This window comes from Papio anubis, chromosome 15 (genome assembly GCF_008728515.1).
Source record: "Papio anubis isolate 15944 chromosome 15, Panubis1.0, whole genome shotgun sequence".
NCBI lineage: Eukaryota > Metazoa > Chordata > Mammalia > Primates > Cercopithecidae > Papio > Papio anubis.
Window position 1 is genome coordinate 84,597,100 of NC_044990.1, and position 12,131 is coordinate 84,609,230.

At 44.4% G+C, this 12,131-nt stretch overlaps 1 long non-coding RNA gene across 1 annotated transcript; it reads left to right on the plus strand.

The window, feature by feature from the left end:
• The first annotated feature begins 1,515 nt into the window (after positions 1-1,515).
• On the plus strand, positions 1,516-3,540 carry LOC101004307. The gene is made up of 2 exons (XR_002518535.2): positions 1,516-2,053; positions 2,167-3,540. It is a non-coding gene; the product is annotated as an uncharacterized LOC101004307 (long non-coding RNA).
• The last annotated feature ends 8,591 nt before the right edge of the window (positions 3,541-12,131 follow it).

The following is a 12,131-nucleotide window of genomic DNA, read 5'->3' on the forward strand; positions in this document are numbered from 1 at the left end:
CTGTCCCAAAATGAGCTATGAGGGTGAGGCTTCTCCTTGGACTTTCCTTCTTCTTCTCCATTCTTCCCTCCCAGCAGGCCGGACCCCAGCGCTCGCCTCTTCCTGCCAGGACGCTATGGGTTTGGGTGAATCCCCGTGCACGGATAGCAGAGGTGCTCTCCCTTTCCGCCTGGTATTGCTTTCCCAGGGAGACGTGAAGAGGAGAGGAGGGCCCGAGTTCAAGCAGGGAGGGGATTCAGAGGGCAGCCATTCACCGAGGCCCCTCCAGCCCCAGCCCTGGGAGCCAGTCCCGGGGGTGCCGCCTTTCACTAAGGGATTCCGGATTCCGCTCCCTCCGGACGCAGGGAGGTGAGCAGGGGACACGCAGCCTTCCCCTTCCCAGTTTTCTTTGTGTGACTTCTGTCTCCCTCTCTTCAGGAACCAACAAAAGGCAAATGAATTCATTAAGGAGATCAACACCTGCCATTTGCCTTTCTTTTTTCTTTTTTTTTTTTTTTTTTTTTTGAGACGGAGTCTCGCGCTGTCTCCCAGGCTGGACTGCGGCGGCGCGATCTCAGCTCACTGCAAGCTCCGCCTCCCGGGTTCCCGCCATTCTCCTGCCTCAGCCTCCGGAGTAGCTGGGACTACAGGCGCCGCCACCAGGCCCAGCTAGTTTTTTGTATTTTTTAGTAGAGACGGGGTTTCACCGTTTTAGCCAGGATGGTCTCGATCTCCTGACCTCGTGATCTACCCGCCTTGGCCTCCCAAAGTGCTGGGATTACAAGCATGAGCCACCGCGCCCAGTCACATTTGCTTTTCTTTCTTTCTTTCTTTTTTCCAATTTTTTTTTTTTCAGATGGGGTCTCACTCTGTCAACTAGGCTGGAGTGCAGTGGCCCGATATCGGCTCAATGCAACCTCTGCCTCCCGGGTTCAAGCAATTCTCCTGTCTCAGCCTCCTAAGTAGCTGGAATTACAGGCATGAGCCACCAAACTCGGCTAATTTTTGTAGAGAGGGGTTTAGCCACGTTCGCCAGGCTGGTCTCGAACTCCTGGCCTCAAGTGATCCACCCACCTCAGCCTCCCAAAGTGCTGGGATTACAAATAGGAGTCCCTGTGCCCAGCTGCATGTGCCTTTCTTTAAGGCCATTATTTAGGACTCAAGAGAGAGACGTCATGAGAAAAGGTGAGGGAATTATGGGGGAGACTGGAGAAGAGGGTAGGCAAGGTTTGGAGATGTGGCTTTGTTCATTAGTCACCAGCCTGAGTAGCACATCAGTGCTTTCAAGTTAAAGGTAGGAAATGGAAGATAATGTATCCTGTTGAATCTATAGGGATAATTAACAGATAATTAAAAATATAATGACCCAAATTGGGACTGAGGAAACACGTTGGCATTAACCTCCTTGCCTGGAGAGAAGGTGCCGGGAGAGCTCGCGGTCCGGTTTGCCACTTATTTAAGACTCCACCTCCACTCGTTCCTAACCCACTGAGAAATCAGCTCATTATTGACTCAGAGGGATGAGCGCCAGGTCCTGACTCACCCATAACTACTTCCTGCAGAAATCCTCCAGCCCTGTTAGAAATGCCTCAGCCAAGGGGACTCATCTCCTCAAACCTGGGGGACCGAGACCTATGAGAGGTCACAGCCTGAGGTGATAGAAGTGCCATGTGCACAAGGTTGATTTGGTGGCTCTAATCCTTATAATATAAAAGCTTGCTTCTTAGCATAGTTCTTGCAGTGTTAATTTTAGAGACATATAACGGAGAGGAGTAGGGAAATAAAGACCTGTCTGGTCCTCCCCCACTTCCCTAATCCATCTGTCTCCCTTGCTATGTCTCTAAACTTTCTCCAGCCAGGACATCAGAGGTACCCAGACACTGTTATGAAACTCCACATGTGTCCCTGGCGGACGCTGCTGGACCCAGCACGCACACCTCTCTGCTGAGAGTCACCCTGGATGAACCACCGTTGGCCAGCGAGGAGCATGTTGCAGCTTTCCCACGCAGTGGATGAGAACCAAGGTTACGACCATCGTGTGGGAGGCGTCTGTGTAGCAATTGCTGGAATCACTGTGAGTAGTCCGTGTCACATGTGTCTCCTCTGATCTTTCAACGTCTCTTCTTCCCTCTCCACTCCCACTGTCTAACTTTATTCCTCTTTTTTTCTACCCCTTTCGGGAGACAGTGTGGCAAAGACAGCGTGGGAAAGAAGACGCATTCTGAAGTCACCCCTATTTGTGTTAAATGATCACTTTAACTGCTGCTACAGAAGGAATGTTTATGTCCCCCACCCAAATTCTTATGCTAAGACCTAATAGCCAATAAGATAGTGTGAATAGATGGGGCCTTTGGGAGGTGAGTGGCTCATGAGGGCAGATTCCTCAAAATCACGTAAGTGCCCTAATAAAAGGGGCCCCAGAAAGACCCCTTGAACTGTCCACGATGTGAAGTGGAGAACACAGCGAGAAGGCCACCTGCAAGTCAGAACGTGGGCCCTCGTCAGAACCTAATTGTGCTGGCACCCTGATCCTGGACTTCCAGCCTCCAGAATGACGACAAATGTTTTTCCTGAGCCATCCACTTCAAAGTATTCTGTCATAGCTCTCCAAATAGACTAAGACATCTACTTAACCTTGGTCAAATGTTTAACCTTGGAGTCCACACCTGTGAAATGGTGACGGTAACACTGTGTATTTCCTACATTATGATCAGGATTAATAAATGTAATTAATTAATCAGAAATTAGTAATTTCTCATTATTAATTCTAGGGTGCTTGATACTGGATTGAGGCTTATTTAATATTTGGGTCTCTTTTTTTTTTTTTTGTTCTTTCTTTCTGCTTTTCCTCTTTCCCTTTTCCTATTGAAATAGAATGCAGAGGACAAAGCAAGCAAACAAAAAAACTTCTGGAAGAATCACAGAGTTCTAGACCTAGAAAAAAACTGAAAAATCATCCATTCACACTCCTCATTTTACAGATGAGGGCATCGAGCCTCAGAGAAATGAAACCTGCCCAAGACCACACAGCAAGTGAGTGGGGGACTCATGACCCAAGACACTTCTTCCAGGCTGCATTCTACCACATCACGCTGCAGAAAACCCAGCAGATGGGAAGAGATGAGGCATGTGGTTGCCATTTCTGTATTACATCCAATTCATATTTCATTTAGAAAATGTATTTCTAGAACTTGTTAAAAAACCTGAATGATTTTGATTGAAGTTTTTCAAAACTGGGATTACTATGCTTCTAATGGATATCAAGTTCAAATTGTTAACATATTTTGCCTTAGTTTGCCACTCCCCTCAAACTATCCAAAGTATTGAATGCCCAGGTTTCCTGTTTGGAAAAGCCCAAGGATCTGTGCACACTCTGGGCTACTCTTGCCCAGCTCCCGACTGGCGCACTGGACCTGGCCTAATGCTGCTCTCTGCTGCTGCCCAGCTCTTCTGCTCCACCCGCGACACTGTACCCAGTTAATCATTAGGGCCCCTGTCTCGGTACAATTCCATAATATAATTCGATCAAATAATCCATGCTAACAAAAGTCTAGAATGGAAGGTGCCTGCTATGGTTCGAATATTTGTCCCCTCCCAAATTCATGTTGAAATTTAAGCTATATTAGAAAGTGGGACTTTTAAGAGGTGATAAGGCCACGCAGGCCCCCCTCATGGTTGGGATTTGTGCTGGTATAAAGGGGTGAGTTTAGTTCCCCCGCCTCTCTCTCACCTTCTCGCCTTCTGCCATGCGATGATGCAGCAAGAAGTTCTCTCGCCAGATGGTAGCACCTTACTATTGGCCTTCCCAGCTTTGGGGGCTATAAACCAATACGTTTCTGCTCACTGTAAATTACCTGGTTTCAGATATTCTGTTATAGCAGCACACAACAGACTAAGACACTGTTCAACTCACTCCTCACAATCCTGTGTTGTCCTAGGAAAAATTGTGTAATTTAACAATGACTCTTTAGAGACAACATCCCTCCTCTATCTCTCAGAAAGAGGCTTTCTCAGTAGAAGAAGAGGAGGAGGATATTGGGTGGGGGAGAGGGCTGGGAGTACTTTGTTTTTTCCCATTGGTATGGCCATGAGGTCCCTCTGTTTGCAGCACCTCGGCCTCTGCCTACCTACTCCTGAGTTGGGCCCTGTGGTCATGAATTCTTTCATCAAATACCTATTCCTAAAAACAAGCATGCATGAGTAACTATGAGACAATTGCAATGACGCAAGTGTATGTGACTTATCTCATCTACCCAGTGTGACAGCTTGACACTCAAGGGTGAGATTTTCACCATCGATTCCCAGAACAAAGAATTTAGAGTAATGACCATTTATGTATGGGTGGCCCTGTGATGTCTCTGACAACACCCCTTGTTTGACCAAATTCTCAGACTCAAAAAGACGACATTGGCTCCGCGTGCTTTCTGGCCTCAGAGAACCTGCAATACCAAAGTTTCACATTTTGGGGACTACCTCCTCATCCATGTAAGTACAGTTCTGAAAATCATTGTAAAATGTGTTGTACAAAGAATGGGGTAATTTATTGCTATAAATGATCAAACAAGCTAATCAAATTATGCCTTCACTCATTCATTTTTTGCAATCGTTCATAACACAGATGTACAAAGGAATATCTATGGATTTTGGGGGTTGCAAAAAACAGAATCTTAGCTCCACCACTTACCAGTTTAATAATCTGGCCCTAGGAAAGTGACTTAACAATCTGATCCTCAGTACCTATCATCACTTGAAAAAAAAATGGGAAAATAATGCCAACCTCATAGCTTGGTTGTAAAGATTCAGTAAAATCATGCATGCATGTGCCTAAAACAAAACAGTCACAGAATGGAGGTAGGAGCCATACCGTAGATTCCAACATAATGGTGTCAATCAGCAAAGTTCATCAGATCAAGGCACAGACTGCCAGTTATGCATCATGCTGGCATTTGATGTCTACAAATCTATCTTCCTCTTACATGAAGCGTTCCTCTTAATCTGTACTTTGCTCATGTTCAACATTTTGGCATTTTTCTAAGTTCCCCAACCTTAGGGCTCTTCTGTTTTCCCACTTAATGTTGGACTAACGAACCATTGCTGGGGCCAATGTCCCATTGTCTTCAGCAAAGTGAGTCCCATGAGCCTAAGCTCCTAGGAAAAAAGTTGGTTTTGGCTGCAAAGGGTGTATGACAGCAGCTGAACCAGGCAGTGCAATATTCATGGGGCTTTTTACTTAGTGGAACTTGAGAGTAAATTTAAAAGACAATTTACTTCTACCTTTCTCATTTTCAAGAACAAATGAGGCCCAGAAAGGTAGGGGATTTGCCAGAATGAGACAGCTCTTAAGTGGCTAGATCTATCCCTACTCGTGACTCAGATTAAACAGTTGCTTAGGAGACCCCAAAATCATCTCTGCATTTCACAAGATTAAGTGCTTGTATAGACAATATCACATATTACACTACAGCAATTTAATGATTTCCTGATGATATATGATAGGCCCCAGATTATCACTAAAAGGTATTTTAAATTTTGACAACTGACACAATTTGGGAGCCAACAGCAACTCTTGGAATTGGAGTCTAGTTAGCACATGCCTGGCTGGAAGCCACAAGGTGACATACTCCAGTGGCTTCTAAACTGTCTGTGTCACTAGCAGTCCCCATGATTGCATGGCTCAGAGATTGAATGAGGAGGTATCAAAGAGTTTGCCCCACGTCCATCTGTACCCTGAAATCCAATGTCTTCTTTTATGAAAAATATGGTTAAAAATAAATTCAAATAGAACAAAAGGGTAGCAGATTAGTCAAGATTCTTCAGAAAAATAGAACCAATAGGATGTATATGTATATCTATATCTGCAGAGAGATGTATTTTAAAGAATTGGCTCATGGGATTGTGGGGGCTGGAAATCTGAAATCTGTAGAGCAAGCCAGCAGGCTGGAAATTCAGGTAAGCATTGATATTGCAGTCCTGAGTCCAAATCTGAAGGGCAGCCAGCAGGCTGGGAACTCACGCAGGGTTTTTATGCTGCAGTCTTAAGGCAAAATTCCTGGTCTCCAGGAAACCTCAGTGTTTGCTCCTAAGGCCTTCAACTGATAGGAAGGGGCCTAGCTTGTAAAGGGTAATCTGCTTTTCTCAAAGCCAGCTGAATGTGATTGTTAATCACATCTAAAAAATACATTCACAGCAATATCTAGACTAGAGTTTGACCAAACAGCTGGGTACCATAGCCTACCCATAATTTTAGTTGACACATGAAATCAGCCATCACAGAGTAAATAACGAGAAAGGGACCATATCCCACTCCAGATCCTTCCTTCCTTTCCCCAGAGGTAAGCTCTTTAAGTGGTCAAACCCATCTTTTCAGGGAAGGGCACTGGTTCTATTTGCATCCGAATGTTTATGTGTGTAAAAAAGCACCAGACTTTCTCTATTCTTCACATCTCTGCAGTCTTTACTCTGTGCCAGGCCTTCTGTTCAGCACTTTACATGGATTTCCTCCTGTCAGTCCTTTCAGCCACCCAGACATGCAGTTACTATTCTGTCCCCCCTTTTACAGATGGGTCAACAGTGAGCAATATTAACATCCTTTCTGTTGGACAAATCTGACGACAAGAAAGGTTCAATATGCTTTGGAAAAAAAACCAAAATAATTTGAACCATTTTTATTGGGAAATTGGAGGCAAAAACAAGTTCAGAAAAGTTTCAAAGGCGTGCTTGATGCCAAATATTATTTAAAGCCCTGTGTTCTAGAACCCTTGAGTGACACTGGAGGGACGTATGCCGGGGCCGTGTTTTTATTCAGCTCCCCATATTGACAGCAATTTTCCTTGTTTTAAATTATTTATTATTTTGTGTTCCCAATTAAGCTATAATGTGACAGGCAAGCTATTTTACAAGGCAATAAAGAAAATAATCATGCTCCCCGGCGAGTAAACTGCAAGGCCAAAAGGTGAGTTGTTTATATCAGAGACAGAACCATATTACCACATTGAAAAACAGTAGGCATGGCTGGTTATTGCCACTACAAGTAAAAATGGCTATAGAACAGAACAAGAGAAACTGGTTCCCAGCCTCCTTAAAAGCACTTATTTTTAGAATAATGACAAAACTGTCTGTGTTTGCATAAGGAGCAAAAATGATTGATAGACGGCCTGGAGGGAGCCAAGTCTTACCCCCAAATTAGGACCACAGGGACAAGGAGGTGCTGAAAGGGTCAGGAGCAGAGAGATCTCCCGGGGTGGATGAATGGCAGAAAAATCTAACAGTAGGTTAACTTGACTTGAGGGTCCTATCTTCTGAACATGCTGAACACACCATATCTTAAATTCAAATTAGCCCGTCTATGGAAAACGAAAATGATTTTATGAGTCCTGCCTTGTCATTATGGTGGTTTATGGGAAGCCCAGATGGCTACATATGGCCACCAGACGGGAGCTGGTCTTCAAAACAAAAACAAAATAAACCAAAAAGCCCTCACCCTCAAGTAAAGCCAGAAGAACTCACCTGCTGAGAGGCACCATGCATTTCAGCTGGAAGTAGCTGGTGACAAGTGAGCCCAGGGGTGAGAGGGGGAAGGAGCTAAGGGAGTGTGTCATCAGAGCTCTTTTCATCTCCCCCTGGTGGGTGGCACAGGGCTGTTTGTGGGCTGTGGGTTCGTGTATCTGGGATGTTATAGGAAGTGGCGAGGAAAGAAGAATGAAGACAAAGAGTATGGAGTTTCCATTGATTTAGCCAAGTCTGTAACAGAAGAAAAGTGCCTTCCTTCAGAACTTCGAATACAATGTGTGAGAATGGACCTGTTACAACGTGTATTACTCGCAGGGTGCCCCCACTGCCAAGAATAGGGCCAGCCTTAGAAGGCACTCTGAACCAAGAATCAGCAAGTGACTGAATCTGTGAGACTCGTATTGATCAGCCTCAAAAGAAATGAGTCCTACCTTCTTGGTCTCTTAAGAAATTCATTCTCTTGAAAAGCAATTCAAAAAGAGCTTTCCCTAATACACATTAGATAAACGATGAGATATCCTCCTAGCTTTCTCTCAGGAAACTTTGACTTTATATGTTTTCAATTTATTCTCCTCTTTTTTTTTTGTTCATTCCTTCCCTACTTTTAGGCTTTGTTGTTCAAAAGCTAGCTCATAGAATTTTTTTAAATCTTTGTATTCATGTATCCCCAACTAGAGCATGATCTTTTTTGGCTGGTGGATCCTCCCCAGAATGTTTGCATGTATTAGGGCTCCGTTGAATAGATGTTGGTCATGAGGAAGGATGACCAGCTAAGGGAGCTAATGACTTAGACAGATACTGTCAAATTGCAAGGAATAGAGGTGTGCTCAAGATACCTTGGTTGGCGAGGTTTATTGTTACACAAACGCACTGGGTGGTAGCCAGTCAACCAAGATGGCGGCCCTCAGTTCCTTCCCTTTCTTTGTGTACATGCTGTGCCCCATGACCAGAGGTAGGCCTTTTTTCTCCTCCCTTGTATTTCGGCTGGTCTCCTACCTTGCTTTCAACAGTGAAATGTAGCAGTAGTGAAGTTGGACCTGTTCCAAGCCTAGACTTCAAGCCTTCTGTGTCCTACTTAGAAGCCAGTCACCATGCAAGAAGCCTGACTGCCCAGAAACCAGCAAGCTGTGAAGAGTCCAAGCTGGTTACAGAAAGAGGGGGACGCTGAGGTGCCAGACATGTGAGTAAGGCCTGCTTGAACCTTCCAGCTCTGCCGAACACTCAGCTGAATGCAGTGAATCAGCCAGTCTAGCTGAGAACACAGTGGAGCAGGGGTTCTGATCCTGCCCGGATTCCAGACCCACAGAATCCAGAGAAATCATATGACTTTAAACCACTAAATTTTGCAATAGATTAATGTACAACAATAGATAAAACACACAGAAAAGTCAAGAAAATGTTTTTGAAGAAAAGTGATCTCCGTAGGTTAACTGCAGTGGGTTAATACTAATTGATTGTATATTTCAAAATAGCTAGAAGATAATAATTAGAATGTTCCTAGCATAAAGAAAAGACAATTTCAGGTGATGGATATCCCAATTACACTGAGTTGATCTTTACACGTTATATGAATGTATTCAATATCACATGTACCCTGAAAATATGTACATCTATTATGTGTAATAACAATAAATAAAAACTTTTTAAAGAATAAAAAGCGGTTGCACATCTAAACAGCGCTTACAGAGTCTGAGGTGTTCTCTGGGTGTTTATTACATGTTAGAAAACTCCTAAGTCCCTCACCATGGGTCACAGAGTAGGTCACGGTCCCTCAACAAGGGTCCAGTTGTCAGCCACCCTATGGGTCTAAGGCCTGGCCGCTCCTTGGCTGCAGGTCAGCCTCAGGATGGCTGACTTGGGATCAGGAGCAAGACCTTGGCTTGGTCACTTGAGGATAAGGTGGCTGGGCACAAGGTTACATGTTTGGGAAACAACTCCTACAGCTTTGATAGAATTCAGAGACCGGGATTCACATGTAAATAGCACATTCCCTATGGGTTATCCCATCTCTTAAGTCTTCTGGGCTGAATGGAGTGCCCGGGGCACTAGAAGTGGCAATGATCAGGCCTCTGAGGTGGGCCAGGGCCCCACTTGCTCACATATTAGTGTAAATACCCTCACCGTACAGGGAGGCTGTATGTGGGATCAGAGAGAAGGGGAATGGACAGACAACACAACTCCTGCCTCGAACACCACTAAACCTTTTATACGCTAAAGAGATGTTCGCTTTTCCCACAATTGGAGGCCTGGCTATTACCATAGAGCCTTTTCCTCAGGCTCCAGTAAATTTCTGGATTCCATTTGTGAGTCTGGATATGGATGTGAATATTTTTCTGTCACTGGGAAAACAAAAGAAGTCCAAGAGAATGATGCTGTGGAATCGTTGCAACTCAGAAGTACTCTCTTTACCAATATGCAGAGAAAATAAGACCCGAGAAACAGCACCTGCTCCTTGCGGCTTCACTTACAGCTAGTGCTTTGGGATTGCTGTTTTTTTCTTTTTTTACACAGGGTTTCTCCTTGAAGAGGCCACACTTCCTGGACGCTCTTCATGATCCTCCTCCCACCTGATGTGCCCTTTATGCTGTGAAAAGGAGTGTAACCCACCCTCAGAGGCTAGCATTTCCTGAAGACACATATGGAGAATTAAACGCTATTGCAACGTGGAAACATTAACTTTAGATCATTAACATGCTTCAGGGCTCTCTACTTGCCAGTAGGCTCTCTCTGGCTAAAAAGTAGGTTCATGGTATTGAATGTTGAATACTCACGCAGAAACTGCAAACTATTCATTACAGGAGTCCCACCTCCCCCAGACACTTCTTGAAGTTTAATGTTTCTGGTGAAGAGAACCAGAGATTGGTGATTTCACAGACTTTCCTGGGAAGAAAATAGAAGAAATTCACTCCCACCTCCAGACAATGTGGCTTTTCCCAGATGGAACTTATTGTGCAAAGCTGCACACAAATAAAAGAAACTTTTGGTGAATTTGATTTAATGTTTACAAAGTATACTTATTAAACAGACATTTTCCTATTGAAAATTTCCACTGTGGTCCTGGAAAAAGATCAAGGTCAGTTCTTACTAAGTAAGCTTATTTGATGCAAACTTCCACGTCAGTCCACCAAAAACAATGATGAAGCATTCAGCGTGGGAGAAACAGCCCTCGCCCTGCTCAGGACTGTGAACCTGGTGAACTCCGTCCGTGGCACCACCCCGTTTCTTTTCTCAGCTCATTTTTTCCCTCCTGGGGCTTCAATATCTCTTTCATGAAGGGGTCATCCCTGTGCCCACTAACGAGCAACTCCTGTCATGCCAGCACAGCACGGCAGTCATCTACAACAGAGAGCAAATGTAGGCTAGGGACTTTTTTTTTTTCCCTAATTATGGAGCGAAAGATTTTTCCCCAGCTAAAAAGAAGGTATTGGGGGTGGAGTTCCCATGCAGCCAGCACTACATGGTGGAAGCTGTTGCCAAGTCTCCTCACGTGAAGGGCGGCCCCAAAATAGAGAATTCTACAAGGTGTTCCTCTGAAATGGTGCTTCCCAAACAATGAACCATGAACCCCTTGCAGCTTCGGAGCTTGCATCTATTTTCTTAAAGGACACTGAGAATACAGTTCCTATGGAGAGGGAGGGAGGTGAGGTCTTGGACATTTAATTTTTCCATTAAAATAAGAGGTTTTTACGTGAAACTGTTGTGAAGCAGTGCAATTTTTAGAAAAAGAACAGCACGGCCTCATTAAGGAACTGGTCGTCCGATAGAGATGCAGGTCAAGTTGACAGGAGAAAAATAGTGAAATAAAATATGAGGGACTTAAAAATAATACTGAAAACAGATATTCATATACACGGAGACTCTAATATATACACACACACATACATAGACAGAAAGTTGGATAGATTTCCTGCATATTTACTGAACTGAATGCAGGTAGTTAGGTTAGTTGCGAAGTTCAATGGAGAAGCTAATGTTTGAATGGATATTTTCAACTTGATAAAATGTCATTCCAGTCATCCATTTAACAAAGCACCATCCCTAGTATCACCTACTAGGACTAGGAGGTGGCTCAAGCAAGTAAGGGCAGTCGCTGCCCCGAAGATAAGTTCGGTCTGTTGTGCGAGTACACACATCCATCTGGTGTGATCTACTAGGTGGGGGCACAAATATATCGTAACACTCACATTTCCCACTTAAACACATCAGCACCCACATGTCCTTTTACCCACAAAGTCTAGCATTAGCCCCTCCCATGCGGTGAGCCCCCAGCCTTGGACCCCGAGGTCACAACGTCTCTCTTATTCCACACTCGTGCACCCAGTCGTTGATCCCCCAAGCATGAATCCAGGTCCAAGAGGCCGGGCCCATGCATAGGTCCAGTTTCAGGCCAAATCGTGACTGGTGATTTTTAAAAATTATGCCAGCTCAGTATCTCCCACCTTCCTGGGGGCCTACCATCAGAACTCATCTGCTCCAGGGTCTCTCACTTAAAAAGAGAGGCTGTTGTAAGGGTCTTAATTTTTCCCTCCCAAAACAACCTCGTGTTCCTTATGGCAATCTCTGCCTCCTTTTCCCAGCATTATGGATTCCCAAGAGAAGAACAGCCTTTGTGAAGACAGAGAAAAAGAAAATGAAAAGATGAT